This window comes from Emydura macquarii, unplaced genomic scaffold (genome assembly GCF_026122565.2).
Source record: "Emydura macquarii macquarii isolate MOO-44397 ecotype Brisbane River unplaced genomic scaffold, CSIRO-AGI_Emac_v2 contig_2184, whole genome shotgun sequence".
In the NCBI taxonomy this organism is placed as follows: domain Eukaryota; kingdom Metazoa; phylum Chordata; order Testudines; family Chelidae; genus Emydura; species Emydura macquarii.
In genome coordinates, this window is record NW_027132321.1 from 3416827 (window position 1) to 3439256 (window position 22430).

General features: G+C 42.6%; 1 protein-coding gene across 11 annotated transcripts in view; it reads left to right on the forward strand.

Moving 5' to 3' along the window:
* The first annotated feature begins 8177 nt into the window (after positions 1-8177).
* Positions 8178-22430, forward strand: part of PLXNA2 (plexin A2) — a 349352-nt gene continuing 335099 nt past the window's right edge. For 10 of the 11 annotated variants that reach the window (XM_067558841.1, XM_067558829.1, XM_067558833.1 and 7 more), the window contains exon 1: positions 8804-8890. The gene's annotated coding sequence lies outside the window, so the exon portion shown is untranslated. Of the gene's footprint in view, positions 8195-8803; positions 8891-22430 lie in introns of those variants that run through there. The other variant, XM_067558832.1, reaches the window with a different exon arrangement.

Genomic DNA, 22430 nt, shown 5'->3' on the forward strand with positions numbered 1-22430 from the left:
TAGGTGATTAAAATGAATGGACTGCCCCACCACATTGTGCTGGAAACAAAAATGGAGGTGAAGAACTTAAGGGGGGATTTCTCCAAAGGGTTCAATGCTGGCTTACCTTTGTTCCCCTTGAAGGTCATGTTTAAATGCCCCCTGACTTCAGTGGGAACAGAGGTAGATCCATGTTCAGTGCGTTTGAAAATTAGACCATGAATGACCATATTTTCAAAAGGGTATGTGCACTTTTGCAAAGGTTCAAGCTGACTTTGCACCCATAACACTGGTGTCTGTTTATAACAATCCCAAATAGTTGTTATTGAGTTTGAGTGGGACACAAAGATACTCGCCCAAGGTCCCGCAATGAGTCAATGGCTACAGCCAGAATAGCACCCAGGAGTCCTGACTCCTTTTAATAAGGAACAAAGGCACTGCCAATGAAAATGATAGGCAACTCATTGAAAGGAAATACTTTTTTGTTTTCCACATTAGCCTGTCGAATTCACTGCCGCCACGTATTCCTACAGTAGTATTAAATATTTAGGTTCCATAGTTACATTAGATAGGATGAAATATTATAAGGGAAATACCTTTTATGCTTGAGGGCATAAACCAACCACTAGTGTTAGGCTAAATTTCTTTCTAATCTCTGTGAGTAGGTTGAGCAGGTCACTCTGCTATAATGCTTTTGTTCAATTTGCCCTTAAGCCTGTGATACTAGCAACAATTGGGGAGGTTTATCATAGGGGCTAGACCACATGTATGACATCGTACAGCAATTCCAGATTTCCTAGACGCGGTTATTCTACTGCTCACACTCCAGTAAAGTACCCTAGACAAAGCTATTCCTTCGAACATCATGAGCAGTTCCCTCTGAAGTTTTATAATAAAAAAGGCATTAGAATGAATGTTTGCAGGCAGATTATTTATGCACAAAATGTCCATTTGTGACCCAGCCTCTTTCAAATGTGCTATTGCCAGGAGCTTTATACTGGGCTTTTACTCACTGGGCTGGTTGATTTCTGGTCATGCTAGTATATTTCTGCTATCATGAATACAGCAAACTGATCCTCTCTTTATGACACAGATTATATGGGGAAAAACTTGCAACAGTCTTGGATTTTTAAACAGCTCTACCGTGATTTCTGCATGCAAATGAGGACTCCAAGAAGAAACTGCACCTGTTTGGAAAATCTCCCAATACCTTTGTGGCAGCTAATAGTTTTCTTTCTAGCCACCTGTCATAGCAGGTCCCGTTTTCTCCAGCAGTCATTGTACTTCATTTAAGATTAACTTTATGTATCTTATAAGGCTTCATGCTTGCTGGTCATTTGTCTTTGAAGACTTTTCTCCCTCTAGCACTGGCCCTCAGTGAGTTTTCATGAGACTAAAGAGAGGGAGGTATTGATTGATTGAGATTTCACAGTCCCCTGGTAGAAACTCCCCAATCCAGTGGTGCAGATAGCAGCAACAGCAAAAAGTTTCAAAATTGGGTATCTGCCATTGTCCGCCCAGCTCAATATTTGGATATGGAAATAAGAGTGCCTAAATTGGGATCATCCGTGACTGTGTCTAGGAAAAAATTGTGTTCCTGATGCATGAACTTGGATGAGTTGGCAAAATACAATAGGATCCAAAACAATTTTTTCCTCTACAAATGGCAGAGGAAAGCCACTACTTTCCCTTTTGTTCCTCAGAAAGAGAGGCCATCAACCAAAACATCCACCCACCCATGGACAGGGAGGTCAAGGGAAAGGGGAAATGGATGTACACCTGCCCCTAGTTGGGCAGAGCTGGAGCTGAGAATATGGACCCCAAGATGAAAAAGAATTCTGCTGAAGTCCTATTACTTCCCTACCTAGCTTGTATTTTATATCCTCAGATGTTTCCCTTCCAGTTAATTAGCTCAGATAAAAACAATCCAGTGTACTTAGCCTTATAAAAAACAAAAACAGTCTTTCATTGTCTTAGATTCTTTCCACTCCCATAAGAATTGTCAAAGTGACCTCTGTAAAGAAACGCAGCCATGATCATGTCCCGTAAAATATGTTAGCCACACTGTCCAGCAGGATGGAAGAGAAATACACTTCAAGGTTACCTAGGTAAAAATCAGATGAACAGAGAGAAAAAAATATTGTGAAGATCAAAAAAATTCAATTCCCTTTAAAAAGGACTAAGTTATTAAAAGAGTTGTATGAAAAAATTGCATGAAAGTAGCAGGTAAAACTTCAGATGTTCATAAGATCCCATTTGAAAAAAAGTGGCCAACTCCTAGTGTTCAATTACCAGGTTCTATCTGTAGCAGACCAGGGATGGTACAGTCATTTTTAAAACACTAAGCTTGCTGGGAATCACCTGCTTTTCACAGTCTCACCCTTAAGAAAGAAGAAATGTTGCCTTTTACCACCTGTATTAGGTACATGGGAATTGCTACGCTGCACCAGACCTCTGGTCCATGTAGTCCACTGTCCTGTTTCTGACATTGCTTGGTCCCCGGTGATTCCCAGAAAGGTGCAAAGACCAGAGAGTAGTAGGTTGTTATAGGACAGCCTGTTCATAGGGAACATTTCTGCTTAATTTCTTTTGTTCGCGGTTGCCTGACACAGTGAAGCATGAGCGTCTTTGCTGAATGATAGAGCCAGACCTGGTGATGAGAAACTTGGCATGCGGTACTGCTCCCAAAAAGGGATGAAGAATGTCAAAGAAGCAAATCATTCGCGTATTTATTACTATGAGTGTTGGCATTAATAAAAATAATCGTACCTTTTTATTGTGAAGCCAGCATAGGGCTGGAGAAAGCCAAGTGCTGAACAATAAACTAACCACAGTAATTAATTATTGAAGGAGAGGAGGCCCTGGGCTTAAATAAAACATCTGCAGTAGCAGAGAGAGAGAAAATTACAAATGGAAAACCTTTCATAAAACACCAGCCAGCAATGCACACCCCTACCCCAAACACACAGGCTCCAAATCAGCAAAGTATTTAAGCATGTCTATAATGTTAAGCTCATTAACAGTCACAGGGACATCAAAGTTGGCCATATGGTTAAGTACCTTGCTGAATCAGGGCCATAGAATCATAGGTAGGCCGAAAAGATTCAGTCTTGCCTGGTTACAAAGTTTGTTTTTAAAAAGTAACCTCTAGGCATAATGTCTGATTTTATTGATTGCTTCAGTGCACGTCAACGAATTAGAAAGCAAATCGCAAATTTACCAGCTCCATGGCCGAATCAGGCCCCAGTCCTGCCAATGATAGCATGCAGACTATTGACTACACTGGTATGTTACTGTCGGTCTGCTTGAAACGTGAAATAAAAAAGGACAGGGATGGAAATTGCCTCATGAAAATTTGCATTTTTGCAAAAAGCCATTTTTCATTAAAAGTTCCAACCAAAAAAATTGAACCCCCACTATTCAGCTGACCATCACAGTAGTCCTATTTGAGGACTTGAAGTGCCTCTGATCATCAGTAGGGGGAGATAAAGCATCAAACTTGACTTGCCTGGTTTTTCTCTTGAAACCACCCAACATATATGATTCTACATATGGGGGGGGGGGTCAGGAAATCAAAATTCCCCCCCCCTTTTTTTTTTGTTTTATAATGAAAAGGCCTGGTTTCTAACAAGAATAAAAGCAAGCCAAAAACTGCATTGTCTGCTCACTGGGACTGATGTCAGACAAGTCACATTCTTCCCTTAATAACAGCAGAGTTCAAATTGTTGCATTAATTGTAATCTATTGCATACAATCTCCCTATATAGAATACATCTTTCACTATGTGTTATATATACACACACAGACTGGAGTGTATGTAGTTTATACACATATCTTTTAACTATAAATATACTTAGTCACTTGCATATACACTGTATATACACATGAAACACTGCTGTCTTAACAGACTGTCGTATCAATGTAAGGATAAACATAGCTTTTTGTAAACTTAACAATAAGGTTACTGAGTGATATTTTTTTCCCCAAGCACTCTAGCCAGAGGTGATGTTAAGCAAGAAGATGCTTTAAGCCGTACTGACTGTTACATAAAGTAGTTCATCTGCTTTATCATCTGCTAGGACCTGTCAAGCTCATTTTTAGACTGGACATGGATTTCCTCAAAGAGTGTTCAGAATGCATTTGTTTTCGGTGTATGCTGTGCCCTTCCTCTGAGGTTAGGCTGGGAAGTTAAAATCTTAGAATTGTGGGGTTTTTTTTCCTATTGCAGCCAAGTCACTCTGTGTTGAATAACTTCTTAGAATTGAATTCAGAGCAGAATCGTACATCACGGTCACTAGTCTCAGTGAGCCTTGCGCTGGTGGTTAACTAATGGAAAACTAGTAGAAGCGTTACAAGAGGGGAAAGGCAGATTTATGATGTTGTAACACCGGTTGTCCTACCCAGTGGAGGTGAAACCCTATGCCATACACAAAACAGACTTTAAATAATATTAAGGAACAAGTTTCCTATTCAGACTATCCCTTGTTCTCCTTTGTAAAGCACTTTGAGATCTACAGATGAAAGCCAGTGTATAAGAGCTAGGAACTGTTGTTGTTGCAAGGAAATTAAAAGGTTGATCCTCTAGCTCCTCCGACTTTGCTTACATTGTGCAGTACATGAATACACATAACACAGAGGTCAGAAATTGCTGCAGTAATCAGGGTCACTGTTTGAAGGCTTGGATCATTGCTCCGCTCAGAAAAATGTGAAATACAAAACCACAGGAAAGTGCATTTGTCTTCATCTTGACTCTGTGCTCCATTCACAGCTGTTAGTTGAAGAGAACCTCTCTGCCTCATGGAGAAATTCTGAGCTTTTGACGTGAAAAAATCACAAAGGAACAGATGCCATCACGATGTCTTCTACGGGCAATGCTATGCAAATCTAAATGACTGTGTTTGCTGCTCAAATACTACAGCTATAGGCTTTTGATAGCTAGACAGATAGATCAGGTGGAGAGACAGTGGGGGCGGGGAGGGGAGATTGGGAAGTAGTGCAGTCCTAAACTCCATCGATGAAACCTTGAAAAGACAGGAGAGGTTTCAGAACAGCTATAAAGGTGTGAAAGTTCAGGTGCACTTGGCATGCTTCTGATTTCACTTACAGCCAGGTAAATTAGGAATAAGTCCACTAAAATAACTCTGCTAAAAAAATCCTGGTGGAAATGAGCTTCACAATCAAGCCTGCGGTAGCTGTGGAATGGATACAGAAACCGCCTTCCCAGACCACCACCTCTTTTTGGAACACGGCCCAAGCTGGCGGGGTGGGCATTTTTTGGTGGTGATTTTTGTTTGGCACTGAGGGCTGGGGGTCCGGGGCTGGGGGAGGCAGTGAGGTTCTAAAACATTTGGACACGTTTTTTTACTTCTACATACTGGTCAGGACCCGGAGGTACTTAAGGGCCGTGTTCAGCTCGTCAGTTTAATTTCAAGGACTTTGGATAAGCAGCATCCAGCGTGGGAGTCTCTACTGGCCTGAGGATGGAGAGGCTTTAAGTCGCCCTTTGACCCCCATCTTCCAATTCTGAGCTGCTCAGGGGTTTCGAGATGCCCACGACAGAACATAGACAGCTCTGGGAGCCTGTCTAAATTATGGCAACCTGTCCTCAGGCTGCCCTATGGGTCACAGTATTGCATAGCGTGGCCCACCCTGATACACCCCTCCCATCCCTAGCCACACCTTTAGCATGCCCTAGATCAGTGGTCTTCAACCTGTGGGCCGCAGACCCCTGGGGGTCCACAGCCTATGTCCAAGATTTCCAAAGGTGTCCACACCTCCATTTGAAATTTTTTTGGGGTCCGCAGATGGAAAAAGGTTGAGAACCACTGCCCTAGATGCAGGGACTTGTGAGCAGGTTCTTTGGGGATAGCCTATGGCTTTCTTCCACAGTGCCGGCATCAGGGGAATCCTCCCCTGTGCAGAACTGGGCATTCTGGGGCCGCTTGATGCTGCTTTGGCTCTTTTTCTTGGCACAGAGGGGCTGGAGCAGGGTAAAGATTTCACCCTCAGACATTTGTAAACAAGCCCAAGTTCCAAACTTGATGTGGTTCTCTAGTCCCTAATTATAAGCTATATAAAGCGCTAACGGATCCCAACAGTCCAATATTTTGAGTTAGAGACTCATTACATTGGTGTGGACCTTTCACTTCATGCAGTTGTCCAAGGGTTACTGGATCAAAAGTCTCAACTTTAGGAGTAGAGGCTGCTGAGTTAAATTCTTCTGGCTTGTGAGTTGAGGTTTTAAGTTTAGTACAATGAGATGGATACATTCTACAAAGCATTATTTTAAGCATCTATTTATTAAAGCAGAATTGCATAGAACTTCTGTTGAAAACTACACGTGACATCCATATGAAGAGCAAGTGAATTCACAGTGATAAGTGCTATTTTCTGTTGTTGTGTGGGTTTTTTTTTTTTTTTCAGGGCTGCCAGATCCTCTGAGTACAGTAGGTTAAATGAATTCTCAACCCTCTATTTAATACAATAAACTTTGTCAGATGTTATTATATTTTGCTGTGTGCAGTACCCAAAGAATAAGATTTGCATAAAAGCCACATTGATACTGTGAGCATTTTAAGTAGGATGGAAACAGACTGGAGTTACAAGGAGAAACTTAGCAAGGTAGCTTTTATTTAATCTAGCCAAATCAGTATGTAATGTTAGGCATTTAAAATGCCACTGAGTTCAGTAAAATAATGTTGTTTGCATCCAGAGAGTAAACCAAGGACAATGCTGGTCAATTTCACCTAGAAACTGAAAATACAAAGTATGTGGAGTCTTCAGAGATGGACAGACTGACTCTAATTACACTGCTACTCAGGGCTAAGACTCCCACGTTTAGCCAAGGCTGAAGGACAGAGAAATCTGACAGGTATGCAGTATCTGAAACAAAGTCTAGGTTGTCACCGGCAGCAGGACTTGTGGCAAATTGATGCAAATACCTGGGCATCCTATGAAATAAAAAACCATGCTGAACTCATGCAGCTCTGAGTATGTTAGGATCAAGTATACTAGCCACACAGAACATATTGCAATAGAAAAACTGCAGCTCTGCAGCCACCAAAGAATTCACGGTCATCACTCCACAGTTAAAGTACCTATTGATATGGCCCTTATTACCATAGCACTCCATAATCTTTCATGAATATATTCTCACAATGAAGTAGGGTAGTGCAAATTAGCCACATTTTACAAAGGGAAAATTGAGATAAAGAAAGACTAAGGAATTGCACCTAGGTCTCTAGAGGCTTAACCTAATGCTCTAACCACTAGACCATGACCATTCACAATTTTAGGGCAGCTGCAGGGACCACACTTAGCTCCTTCTGCTCAGCGTGTCCTCCTCAGGTTTCTAGAAGAGAACCTTCATACATTTTTAGCAGTACAGGGCCTATGTCATATGGCTGAGCAGTTCAAATTCCATCTAGTAGTCCTTTGTAATAAGCATCATCATGCACATTACAGAAACCAGCCACTGGACATGCACTGGAGAGGCCCATGTTTAGAGCAAGGTTGAAGGCAGCACCAAGGAGGGAATTGCTTGCAGAGGGAAAAAAAAAAAAAGAGATTGAATCAATTGAATATGATACCAAGCCAGCAAATGACTTCATTATTAACAGGATGAGGAGAGACAAATGGCAACAGGCAAGAGACATAGTCAGCAAGACAGATAACAGATGGGCCAATGTAATTCTGAAACGAGCCGTACGTCAGTGACAGGACAGCGTAAGAGAAATGAAAACATGGGTGAGTACTAGGGCCCAAAACGAAGGCAGAAAGCCCTGGATAAGATAAAGTGGCCATGACACAGCAATGCCCCCAGTGAGAAATGAAGTTGTGGGAGCAGCTCAGGATGATCATGATGATGATGAAGAGCACTTACTGTCACTTTTAAAGTTGTTGTTGTTGTTGTTGTTTTCCAAAAGGCTGCAGTGCATTGTTCACTTTAACAGGCCCAAACAAATGAGGGAAGTCAAGTGAGAGCTCCTTTTCCTTGCAGCTGAACTATCCCTCCCAGCTTCACCCATTCATTCATTTTTTCAACTCCCCTTGAGAACCCTGACAAGGACAAGAAGTCTGCTGGGACTTGAACTGGGAAAGTTGCATTAAAGAGAGGCTCTTGAGGAGTGAGAAAGATTGTTGGCAGGGGTCAGGTGCTGGAGCGGGAGTCTAGAGATCAGGCTTCAATTCCTGGCTCTGCCACAGACTCCCTGGGGTAAGTCATTAACTATTTGTATTGCACTAGCACCAGCAAGCCAGTGTGCCAGGCACTATACAAAGAGATGGCCCCTGCCCCTAAAAATGCCATCTTAATCTCTCTCTGTGCCTCAGTTCCCTTCTGAAAAAATGGGGATAATAATAATTCCTTTTTCCCACCACCCTTTGTCTATCTTGTCTACTTAGCCTTTAAGCTCTTCAGGTCAGGGGCTGTCCCTTGCAGTGTGTATGTACAGCACAGTAGGGCCCAGCTCAGAGCTGGGGTCTCTATGGTGCAATTTTACAAATAATTAAGATAATAGTTGCTATTGCAATAATGCTGGAAGAGACTGAGTTAACCCACATGGTTAGCAGGGGGAGAACAACACAGCTGTATGCCCTTCCTGTAGCGATTGCCAGGGAGCATGGCTGAGGCCAGCTGGAGAGCGTTACCTATTTCCACAGGGAACTCTAACAGGTGCATGAGGTGGGGATACTGGCAGTTTGCTCTGTCTTGTTCTAAGGGTCTTGCTAGATCTCAGGGAGTTGTCAGAGAGTCCTATCAAATTCCATGATGAAATGGGGCTGCATTTGGGGTTAGCTTGATGCAACGTGAATCATCCAAACAAAGAAAGCAGGAAAAATGGCAGTATGGAAAAATTCCTATCATGGGTGGTTTGCTGCAGGCTTACAGGATCTCAGTTCATCACACACGGTAATGAAAAGCTATTGTTGTATGTATTTTGTAGTCTTTTAACCTGATTTTTTTTTCATGTGGGTGGAAAAAGAACTGTATCCAGAATTTCATAAGTTGGCTAGTCCCTTTTTAAAGTGTGATTACATAATCAGCAAGGGCTATTAAAATGGCTTTCAGGGACTCCATGTTCTCTCTCAATGGCTCTGTGTCAAACATGCTCAGCTTACAAGTCAAAAGATCACTTTTCTCTGACCCTGTGTTTGGAACATTGCCCAGAATGTGGTAATCCAAACTGGGTTCTTTTGAGTTCTTATGTCATCAGTACTTGGAGTACTTACATTCTGCCATATGCAAGGAATACACGTTCAGTAATCAATGGCTTTTATTTTAGTTTTAGGGAAACACAAAACCAGGAAAGAACAAAAAATAAAGGCTCTATTGGGGGGGACAATGCATGTACCTCTGTAATGTTCAGCCTGGCAAAACAGTCGCGGCTCCTGTCGATAGACAGATGCTATGGAAAAATTATACAATGGAAACAAAATCATAACAGCTCCATGGTTACAGTCACAATGAGCTTGAGCGGTCTGAGCTGACAATTGTATTGGCTATAATAATATCCAGTTTAAGGCCTTGCAGTCTTATCTTGTGAGCTTTTGGGGGACAGAGACCATGTTTTCCTGTATGTTTGAAAGGGCCAAGTAGATAGTGGGTGCTAGTGGCCCTCCCTTCCTTCAAAAAAAAAAAAAAAAAAAATAGGGGAAAGGGGAGGGGCAGATTGCACCACCCTAACTTAAGAGGAATTGTACCTTACTTTGTGACTGTCATTGAAATCAATGGTACTGCTTGTGGAGTGAGGAACTATGCTTCATGAATAGGACAGCCCAGTCTGGTTGGCGATAAATAGTTATGATTCATGAGCCGTAACAGAAACCTGCTCTCCCTCCCATAGCAGTAGTAGCTTCAAGGCTAGGAGTACAACAAAAATTAGTTTTTGCTAGGAGAGGCAGTAAATGTCTATTAATCTTAGGCCTTATATGGCCCACAATTACCATGGGTGCAATGATAATACACATCATCATATAGTCAGAAAAATGACTCTGCATGCTTTGAATGAAGTTCATCTCTGGGCAGAAAGTCTATATGCTACTTAGGTATTATTTTAAGCCCTTATGCAAGTTTTAAGATTGTGTAAGATTTCTTGTGCTAGCCCTCTGCACAGGGGTGAATTCCACCCTTACTCTTTACTGAGCTGTTTTACTTATTTTCAAATTCAAGGCATTGAGAAGTTGCCAACAAAAATATGAAAACCTGGAAATTTTATTTGAGTTGAGTAGGGAAAGTAGTCAGAATATTTGACCTGAGTTATTTAATTTTGAAAGAAGAATAATTCCTCTCTGCGCTAACAGCATGTACGTAAAATTTTCAACTCTATTTGAAATGTCTGAGAATGAATTCCAGGGGGAAAATAACACTGGCTGTTTAATGGACATGCTGACAGAACCTTTGACTAAAATGTTGCTCTCCACCTTAGCAAGCAGCAGCTTTAATTATAGGTTAGGAAGGAGAGCTGTATTTCATGTGATGTGGGATTGTTGCATTCCTGTCCATGAGGAAACAAAAAGGACGAAGTCATTTTTGTGGTGGTGGTTTTTTTGTTTTTGTTTTTTAAAGCCTCCACTGAAGATGTTTGTCTCTGGGATTTACTTAGCTCCTTGCTAAAGCAACCATAAAATGATTATATAATTATCAATTACAATTGCTAACAATTACAGGCCGGTAAGCCTAACTTCAGTACTAGGCAAATTGGTTGAAACTATAGTAAAGAACAGAGTTATCAGAGACATAGATGAGCATGATTTGTTGGGAAACACAAACCATGTTGATTCTAACAGGAACTCATGCTTCACCAATTTACTAGAATTGTTTGTTGGGTCAACAAGCTTGTGGACCAGGATGATGCAGTGGATAGAGTGTACTTGGATTTTCAGAAAGCCTTTGACAAGGTTCCTCACCAAAGGCTCTTAAGCCAAGTAAGCAGTCATGGGATAAGATGGAAGGTCCTCTCCTGGATCAGTAACTGGTTAAAAGATAGGAAACAAAGGGTAGGAATAAATGGTCCGGTCTCAGAATGGAGAGATGAAAAGAGTGGTGTCCCCAGTGGTCCCTGTTGAGACCAGGACTGTTCAACATATTCATAAATGATCTGGAGAAAGGGGTAAACAGTGAGGTAGCTAAATTTGCAGATACAAAACCACTGGAGATCGTTAAGACTGCAAAGAGTTACAAAGGGATCTACCAAAAGTGGCTGACTGGGCAACAAGACGGCAGATGAAAGACAATGTTGGTAAATGGAAAACATCATCCCAACTATGCGTACAAAAGGAGGGGATCTAAATTAGCTGTTACCACTCAAGAAAGAGATCTTGGAGTCATCGTGGATAGTTCTCTGAAAACATCCACTCAATCATTAGGAATGGGATAGATAATAAAACAGAAAATATCATGCTGCCTCTTTATAAATCCATGGTACGCCCTCATCTTGAGGCAGCAAGTTTAAAATGAACAAAAGGAAGTATTTCTTCACGCAATGCATGGTCAACCTGTAGAACTCCTTGCCAGAGGCTGTTGTGAAGGCCAAGACTAAAACAGGATTGAAAAAAGAATTAGGTTAGTTCATGGAGGATAGGTCCATTAATGGCTATTAGCCAGGATAGGCAGGGATTGCTGTTTGCCAGAGGCTGGGAACGGCTAATGGGATGGCTCACTTGATGATTACCTGTTCTGTTCATTCACTCTGGAGCTCCTGGCATTGCCCATGGTCGGAAGACAGGATGCTGGGTTAGATGGACCATTGGTCTGACTCAGTTTGGATGTTCTTACGTTCTCAAAATAGATTTTTTTTTTTTTTAAATCTACACTGGAAGATTTTGTGGACTAGCCTTATACTAGTGCTACTCTGAAAATTACATGCATGATTTAATGTTTTCCTTGAATTAAAAGCAATTTTTAAAATTTATTTCTGGTCTAATTTTTCTCATCATAGGTGATGAAAATCAGATGCACCTGATTCACTAACTATCCACTTTCCCTAATGTAACTTATCGTACAAGAGTAATGTCCTGGATAAATCACAGCTGAATATATAGAGAAGCTGGCTAAAAAATTATGAAGATCCTCAAATATTTTTATGATAAAATATCTGTTTAAGGAAGAGCTGTTTCTGATAGTGTTTGAGATATATTTTTTTTATTAAGATCTAATTTAAGGAGTTCTAGCTGATTGGTTTTTGAAGGTCTCCAGAGGGTTAGTTTACCAGACGAAGAACAATCAAAGAAAATTGGATGCCAGGGTAACTTTTTCCATATCTACTAATCTGTGGGTTCATTTGGTAAAAGGCATGGTTAAAGGAAGCCCACTGGAATACAAGAGTCATTGATGGGGGATTTTTGGCAAGGGGGAAGGTGCTGTGGGTTGGTTGTTTTTGTTTTTAAGGTGGTTGGGGGTTCTCGTCTGGTGACTCCTATACAGATCATTGGCCTTTTACTATACAGCAATAACATGATTCATACACTTAAGTGATGCAAATATGTAATCTTTAAGCCTTGATTCTGCAATTGACCTTGTGTACGTCTTTAACTCTAAGCCCATTGAATTCAATAGAAGAACTTGCGTGTTGACTGACCCAAACCCCACTGAAGTTAATAGAAAGGCTCTCTCTGGCCTCTGGATCAGATGTTGGGGGGCCACGGTTTAAGCCTCCAGCCCTGATCCCACCATCTGATTCATATGGGAGGAACTGTCCAGAGACTTGTTGGTTTTGATGGGACTCCATACAGGCCACCGTATTGCTCAGAGTGTGGATCTGGGGGCCTCAATGGCTTTCTCATTTCTCTGGTCTTGTTTTCAAGTCTGGAAACAAACCCCGGGCTGCTGGCGGGTGGTGAGACCAATATTTAAGGAGAGCCAGTTTTAGTATATTTGTTTGTTTAGCTTAAAAAAAAACATTCAAATGAAATATGCGGAGCCTGTTTTGCACTCAACTGAATGACCAGATCTTTATTGATGTAAGTGTAAATCAGGAAGCCGGCACGTGCTTCCCCATAAAAGATTAATAATCAGTTCTACAACTGCCCATTAAACTTTACAAATGGATAAATAAGGAATCAAGAGATGTCGCTTATTCATTAGCATGTGGAAAAGTGCCATTAATCCAGAGCTACCTCAGATGTCAAAGCTATCACCGAGCGACCTACAGCTTCCTGGCTGACAGTGGGGCTGAAACTTGGCTCCCCCTGCTTCAGAAGCACAAGCTCCAACTTCTTAAACTAAAGGAGAACCTTAGTTCAAGCTTGCACATAAAGCCTGTGCACCATTCAAGTCCCCGGTAAGCCACTGTGCAGTTAGAGGCACAATGTGATTCAATCTCTTCTCCTCAAGGGGTTGTGGGAGGCCTCCATCTTTTTATTTCAAATCTCTTTTCCATCACCTGTACCTCCTCTCTTCTCTTCGTTTTGGATATATTTATTTACATTGGAGTTTTCTGGCTGTTTTGCTTTACTGTCTGGGATACAGGTTGTATGAAAGCTAAAGCTACACAGGATAAGGATACAGCATATGAAAGTAACTCTTGAAAATAACATGAACTAGATAAGAAACCATTATACTTCTGCAAAACTCTGTGTGCGTGCATGCGTGCACACACAGCAGGGGGTGTTTTCCAATTACAATAATTCCAAAAGCCAAATATTTGTTTCGTGCATTGACTCACACCTGTCTGCTGGACCCTTCCTCCAGCCCTTTACCCACCTTGTTTGTCTATTTAGTCACATGGACTACAATTTAGCAGAGCTTCCGTGTTCACCAAAGCACTCAAGCATGTGCTAAGTACTTTGCAGAACTGCATGTTGTTGTATATTGTCTAAATCCTAGATTGGGAGCTCTCTTGGGTAGGGGCTGTCATTGTGTTGTTTGTTTGTATAGTGCCTAATAGAATGGGGCCCTAATCCCTGGGGCAGGCATTGCTTTTTTCACAATAGAAATAATAATTAAATCCGGAGTCCATCATTGTTGTAATGGTGGTGAGTGAAAATACTCCAGCCAGTAGGATTATCTGTCCGTCCTCAACATATCATTATGCAGAGTGGAAGGAGAGAATAGTATCATCTGCAGTGACAGCCATATCGCTAAATCTCTGGGTAACAAGAACTGGCACGTCAGTGGTTTTATTTGAAGGAGGAAGAGAATGAAACCAGGAGCACCCCACTTGCTTTGCAGCAAAGCCCCCACTGTGAGATGATGGATGTAAAGGTACTTTTCTCAAAGAAAAGGATGTAAATGAGAAAAGAATCCTACCCCTGGTTAGTGAAGTTATTCTAGCAAGTAGCTATATAAATGTCTCTTACGTTATTTCCAATATTAGTTTGTTGTTCCTCCATGAAAGCTGATTTATTTGAAATGTTATTACTTGAAACACCCTAATCTTTTTGTAATAATTCATATACTGGAGATTACAGTTCTGGAAAGCAGCCCAGCTCTGGCTGGAATCCTATTTATGGATTAAAGGATTTAAACAGCATTGCAAGCTAGATCTCCAAATAGCAGGATAATGTAAACTTGGTTCCATATAAAATGCTTTACCTCTGCAATAGCAACCCCATTAAAGGCAGCTTGTTGGAGGACGTTGGACAAGAGGGCTTTCGTTACAGTAAAGGAGGATATCTTGCACCCCTGAAGAGCAAGAATTTTCCAAGCCGAATCTTCCCCTTTTAGATGCCCTGAGCTGCCTTTTGTAGCTCTAATTTCTCCAGGAAGCAATTGTGCCAGCTAATTATAGGATCTTTTAGGTAGTTTTGGGGAGTTATCTTGTGTGATTTATTTCATGAAAGAAATGTCTCTTGTGGGATTTGAGCTACCACAAAAGGCAAATAACACGTATTATCCCAGCAACATTCTAATCTCCTCTGACCAATTGTCCATAGTGTAATGGAAGAGAGACAATTGGAGTCTGTGATAATCTGCATATATACAGAAGGATCCCAAAGCTGTTCCAAAACTTCCTCTGATAGTCAATCTAAACTGAAATGCAGCTCTCTCTGGAGTGAAACATGATATCTGTTTAATAGCCATCCCATAACTACTGCTCTTACTTATTTGTATAGCACCTCCAGAGCATTAGGTACTTCGCATAATATAGGTTGTAACACAAGGCCTGAGTGCCATTGAATTCCTGTTCCAAGGGTTTGCATGAAACCTAATTGGCGCACATTTTCTGCCACCCCTTTGCACAAGAGTGAATTTTATTATTATTGCAGTAGCGCCTAGGAGCCCAGTCATGGACCAAGACCCCATTGTACTGGGTGGCTGTTCAAACACAGACCAGAAAGACCATTCTTGCCCCTAAATATGAGAGAAGGCGACAGAGATAAAGATGGGGGAGCACCATAAAAAATTGGTTAGCGTGATAGCCAAAGATACCAGCGCACCAGTGGCCTAACCACTGTCAAGTTTTTCGTAGGCATCCTAGACAGAAGGAGAGAAGCCGGTGGAGAGGGGTGATGTGATCAAAGCAGCGAACTAGGGAAACTATTTTGGCATCACAGTTCTGAATGGATATGAGCAGGGTGGGTTTGCATTTTGCAAGGCCGGAACAAGGCAGTAATTGAGTTGTGAGAATGCCGAGAGTCTGGATGAGAGTTTTAGCTGTGTGTGGGGGTAGGGGCGGGAGGAAATAGAAAAGGCTGCATCTTAGAGCTGCTACAGGAAGAACTTGGAAGATTTTGTCACAGGTTGGATGTGAGGACAGAAACTGTAAGGGAAACTTTAGAGAGGCAAGAAAGACTGAGGTCTCCCTATCCAGGAAATCTCTGTATGTTCCAGCAACCTTCCATAACCTTCAAAGCCAACGAGACCACTTCTGGTTTGCCAGCATCACCCTCTCTCTGTTTAACCAGGTGGGCTGGGGCACAAAGAGGGGCAGACTGGTAGAGACAAACTTTCCAAGATTTTGGACATCCTATTAGAGAACACTTGTGGTGACAGTAAGTAGTTCCATGCAATATTGCAGAAGCCAATAGGTCTTGCCTGGTATAAGATCAAGATGGGTTTTGTTGAATCAAATGTACTTTTTAGAATTATCAAGGACAAAGGAGACAAAATTCACCCCTGGGCCCCAGTCCAGTTGAAAGACTGGTACTTAGTGGTGAATAGACATTCTGATGTTCCTCTGTACAGGGATGACTTTCCCCCTAGTCTTCTAACTGTGGTATATGTGGAGGTGTGTATAAATTACTATAGCTCTACAAGGTAATGATCTTACCCTCTGAAACGTGAGGGGTGAATCTTCTTGCCCTTCTACCGCAATCAGGTTGTTTCCAGTGTTGGGCTGCGTCACGTGCCCAATCTGTAGTCCTGGTGAGATCTTCCATGATGCAGTTCCTCCAGGAGTCGGGAGACCCACAGATGTTCCCTGGTTTGTTTCACCTGAGTCACGTGTCTGGGCGTTGGAATAGCCCAATTTCCATAGCTTGACTTTTAACCTGCCAGCTCTTGTCCAAAGGTGATTTAGAAATCTCCAGCTGGATCAGTCCTTCTCCACCCCTGTGGGAAGGCATTCCTCAGTGTGCATTTGTCATCCTCTTTGAGTATTTCAAGTTCTATGTGGCATGTTTCCAGTTGTGTAGTTGTAGGTGAATTTCTAAGCAGCTAGGAAGCTATTTCCATGATTTCAGGTGACTGTTGTGGTGTGGCCATGTAGCAGATGTCTAGTATCTTTGATCTGGCATAATCATTCTATTTTATTTGTGACCGCTCTTCTAATATCGAGGAGCAATTCCAGCAAGCACATAAAGGCTGTTCACAGTTGTTGGTTTTAGACATCCTGTGTTGTAGTGAGACCTGTCATTCAGCACAGGGTCCAGCTTCTTTGTATGATGCAATCTTTCCCACGCCAGATATGCATATTGGGCCATCGTGTAGCAAAGTGAAAGCACAGTACCTCTTAATGTTGCTGGGTTGGTTCCCTGGTTTCGAATGTGCAAATTTCCTAAGTGTGGTGTTCTGGGTCCAAAGTTTGCCTTTTGCCTTCTCCCTGTGTGCCTTGCAGGAGAGCGAGCCACTCCAAAGCAGACAGGATTTCAACAGTAGGCAAATGATGATCCGTTCCAGACAACGATGAGTTATATATTGGCCTCACAGTTCTGCATTTGGCTTGGTTGGCGCACAGTTGGTTATTGGTGCCCAGCTTGGTGAGGGCCCGGACTGCACGGATATTAACAGAGCTTCCATCTGAGTGAGATCCTTGACTTAGACCCTGGCAGCAACGAATAGGCTGTGTCAACATAGATAAAACTTCTTGCTCCGAGATGGATCATTCGTATGGATGTTGGAGTACTGGCAAAAGCGCTGCGAGGCTGACAAACATAGCTGCTTTTACCATACCCTTTTCAAATCCATCTTCAATGTATTGAGTGATGTTCAGCATTTGACCAGTGCATGACTTGTCTGGGACTGTTAAAGTCACCAATGATCACCCACATTTTACCATGTCCAAGATTGTGTGGGCTAACCAACTTGGATTGTTTGTTTTTGCATGGCAGTTTGTAGACAGATGTGATGGAAATGCCACCAATATCTGTCCCCAATCAGGACGTCAATGTCGTTATCAATCATTGTTATCGGCGCAACATCAGGTTTGACGGAAATGGTGCTACAGTATTGCTCGTGTGATGGCGAAGTCCATTGAGTGTCCAGTGGTGGCAGTTTTTAATCCTTCTGTGTGTCATGGACGCATAATGCCTGGCAGTTATAGTCCACACCCCTTTTGGCTATGTGGTCTTGTGAGGCACCTGGGAGCCCTTTGACCCTTTTGCATGACACTGATTGTAATATCTCTGATTGGTCCAACTCCTGAAGTTAGTCTAATAAAAGATATTACCTCACCCACCTTGTCTAGTATCTTGGCACCAACATGGCTGCAACAACGCTTCCTACTGACGACTGTGGACCTTAGATACAGTCAGTCGATTAAGCTGACAATTGCGTCAGCCTGCAGGCATACACACATTCTTTGGTTATATTGTAGTGGTAGATCAGCAGGATTTGCAGGTTCAAAGAATCTCACAGGGCAGTGACGTGAACGCTCTTGCTCTACCCCCCATGAGGGCTAATAACCACAACAGAGTTTAAATTACCCTAGTCTGTGTGCTAGACCTCAGATGATTTTGGCTCTATCCTGGATCGCTCCTGTTCCTCCTCCTGTGAGCAAAACAGAAAGTGAGAACATTCAGTTTTGATTTTGTGACAGGGATTGCTCTCTGCAGGGACGCCAGCTTGCCAGGGAGGAAATCATAAACCCGTTCTTCGCAATATCTAAACAGGAACCACAGGCCAATCTCGATAAATAAAATGTGACATTCATAACAAACAAACAAACAAAAAAGAGAAGATAAAGGATAAGAGCTTTAACATCAGTGCTTAAAAACCCTCAGTGATAAATAAAGAATGCTATAATGCAGTGTCATTTTGGGGGAACATAATATTGTCTGAAAGGGAAGATGGATTGTCCAAGTTGTTTGCTTGACAGTAAAAGTAATCGTTATTGGATGTGATGTTTAGCATATCATAAAATCGGAGTTTGAATGCTGTCTTTTCTTACAACAGTGTTTCAGTATTCTACACTGAGTGCCCTGACAACTGCATGCAGAGCCTCAGAGATTATAGGGCCGGTGAGCTGGGTCATTTCTAGGCTACTTGTGCAGAGTACAGGGGCTTGAGTGCTTTGGAAAGAGACCTAGACTCGTAGAAATGAAGGTGAGAGAGGGACTGTTCTGATCATCTAGTCAGACCTCCTGCATGATGCAGGTAGAGAATTACATCTCATGATTCCAGCATCCCACTCAATAACTTGTGGTTGAGCCGGAGCCTATTTCTAGAAAGGCATCGAGGCTTGATTCAAAGATTTCAAGCGATGGAGAATCCAACACATCGCTTGGTGAGCTGTCCTAATGGTTAATTTGCTGACTTCAAGGGGAGGGAACTGAAGATGTCTATCTTGATCCAGCCTCCAATACTTCTGTGTATCATCTGTTGAATATGACAAGCTCTTTGTATCTGTGCAATTTCATGGGGCCAATGTCCAAATGGCTACCTCACTCAGGCCTTGAAATCAATAATATTTCCATTAGCAGCAGGATTGGATCCTTACAGTGAAATTCACACCAGAGCAGACCACTCACACAAGGCCTAGGTGCAGCTAGAGCCCTTTGAGTCCTTAATGGTAGCATACTTGGATAATATAGCAAGTTGATGGTTGCTATTTATTTGTATGTTCTTGAAATATCAGAATGTGTTCACTTTCTGGATTCCAGGATAGCGACGGTGCTGAGGTGAGCATCCTCCCCCCTCTCCCAACACACACACACACCCAAAATACACTTCCCATCTGGAGGGGCTAGGAACTTGTAAAGAATCTCAGTTGGCAGAGTTGGTTCTTCATTTAGACTGAATCTGAGAAATGCAAATCACAGGCATTATTCTGGTGCGTGCTTCCTCCTTACTGTGGAGCATGGAAAGCAGAGCGATCATGTCACATGTGAATACTTAGAGCAACATCTGAAAGGGGGAAAGCCTCATAAAATAGAATGTAGGTGGGGTCGCATGTTTATAGTTCTCTTATTTCCCCAAAGGCAATCTTTATACGTCTCTATATATGGAGTGATGCCCACACTGCCTGCCAGAAGAGTTAAAAATAAGGGAAACAAAACAAACAAAGAAAAAGAGCACCCCAATTTCAGGTCCTTCCCCTTTCTGGGTTTCCCTGTGCATCTTTCTACTCTGTCCCTAACATTGTACAGTATCCAGGGAGCCAGGACTGTCTGGATTTGTACCTTATAGGTTCTTAACAAAAAATAACTAAGGAGCGGTGCAGTGCACAGAGCCCTGAGAGTAAAATGGGGGGTGGGGGTAATGGCCTATATTGCAAAAAAATTAGAGGTGTGGGAGCATCCCTGCACTTCACCGTGCGCTGCTTCTCCACTCCAAGAGAAGAGTCTGCCTTTCCTTCCCAAAGGATGGGAAACGAGGGTTGAAAACTCTGTAGGACGAGGACCATGTCTCTTCTCTAAACCATGCAGCACTGAATGAGCATGCACATCTGGCACTCGAGAGCTAATACAACAGACCCAGAGCACACATTGCTATTTCCCATGTCATAAAGAAGCTGAAATTCTGTCAGGGGGTTTGGTCTATTCTAGTGACTATATGCTGGCAAAGAGAATCATGGGTATATCTAAGCACCGTGGGCTCTGCTAAAGGAAGGCTCTGTCACAGTGAGAGTGAGCGAATGCCCCCTTTCCCTGTCACCTATGGCATAAGGCACAGTCTTGAAATGTGTGTCTGCGTGTCCAGAACTCAAGGCCCATAAGGCAAGCATGGATGGAGCTTTCTCAGCATGCAAGTTACGGGGGATTTTCATGACTCCAGATTCACTTCCAGGGAGAGCTAATTAAGGAGCATTGGTTGTCTCGTTATCTGCCCACTGGGTTGTGTGTTTGCTCAGTGGCACAAGAAAAGCAGCCTCCGTCACAATGCCTCCTTTATCCTGTACCAGCTCTTTCCCCCATTAAAGAGTTTTGCTTTTGGGTTCCTTCATTTTAATTTAGTGCTGTTTGTTTGTTTGTTTGTTGTACCCTTACCCTTGATGCTGAGTTTAGGGGTGGGGAGTGCAGGTCAGAGGGAGGTGCTGCTTGATACAATAGAGAGAGAAACCCATCTGGCAGTGGAAGTTGGACAACGTCACTGTTCAAAGGCTTGATTGGCAGGCCAAGCTGTGGCTCCACCTGGCATGGCTGTCAAGTAGCATAGCCAACCCAGGAATGCCTATGCCCCCTTCCAGGGTGAGTGAGGGGGACAAGGAAATCCCAGCCAAAGGCTTTCTGAAGCTGTTAATAGGAACAGACGGAACCTGCTTCTCACAGTATTTTAGAACTTGCACTTGCCAGTTGGTCTCTTTCATTACACTTGGGAAAAAAAAATAAAAAAATCACCAAGCCCTCAGTGTGTTGCCAGCTGTAGGATAATGATTAAGGGGGTAAAATGAAAGGTGCTTCTACACCCACAAACTGGGAGCCACACCTGGATCTCTGAGGAGAAAATTCCCAGCTGCCTGCACAGTTGGCCAAAAAACAAAGTCCATATTTTCACTGACTTGTGAAAAGCCAAAGTGTATTTAGATGAGATCTCATGAGAGTGAAATTGTGAAGCTATGGCAGACCTCACTTAGTCTGAACTGCACCCTCTCTAAATCTCTGTCTTATTCAAGGCCAGTAATTTCTGCAGCTAGCCAAACCGTTGGTTAGGAATCTAGCTTCATGTTCATTTAGCAATGGATCTCCGTGTTCTGGTCAGCATTCTTAACTCTTCACCCAATAGATGGGAACCGTAGTAATCCATAGGGTGCAAATTTGTCCAGATCTGTTCTCTTTGACTATTCTCACGGTTTATTTTGGTGCATAATTGGAGACCCTAAAATTGCATGGTACCACTGCTGTTCACTTGCTTGATGTCCTTTGTTTAAATAAGTTGCAGTGATCCAAATAAGGAATGCTGCCCTTCGTGGATTTTTGGGTGACGTTGGCATTCATGGAACAGAAGCTTATTCTCCTGATTCTATCATTTACTATAACCACGATCCCTCCCTCTCCTTATACAGCCGGCATCTGCTCTCAGTCCCCACCCAAATAAGCTTGGGTCCAGTTTCATACAAATGCAATCTGTGCCTATATTACTGGAAGAAAAAGTCCATAATGCAAGATCTAATGGACCTGAAGGGGACAGGTCCCCTTTAAATGCCCTGGGGACTGCCATTCAGCTATGACAGAAAGGATTGTTCTGAGTTCCCTCCTTCCTTCTTCTTACCTCAAGCACCCAGACTGTCCTCAGAAACCATCTGGTGGTACTGTGTGTATGCTGTATACAGTCTGATTCTTCTTTGCCCAGCACAGAGAGAATACAGATGGTGGCATGACATCACTGCTGGCAGAAATGCAATAGACCAAGAGACCGGCTTAGCAGGGCCAGTGCTGAATTCCTCACTTTCTTAAAAATGAATATGGAAAAAATCCCAGATTTGGCATCTGTCCCTTTAACTCTCATTTCATAGAAGGAGGTAGAAAGGGGGTAGGCTGGGCATATATTACGGTATTCTAGCTCACCCTTCTACCCTAACTATGGGAGAGCTGCAAAAATCTCAGACAATCCTGCCTTCTGCTGGCAATCCATCAATGTCAGGCCAAAACACCTGCAGGGTACAATGATGGCGGGGAGAGGGGAGGGTGTGTATATATGTTTGTATGTAAATCACTGCTGCGAAGCTCTCCAAAGAATGTGCCCGTTGCTTTCCTTACACTGGGTTTCTATAATGAAAAGAGTCCAGGGTCCTGTGGTGACTGCGCTGTCTTCTCCGTCTCCTTTGGTGCCTGGAGCTAATACCTCAGAGGCTAATCCTGAAGCCCTTATTCAGGGTGGATTAGTTGATTTTACTCAGGAAGTACAAGTCCGT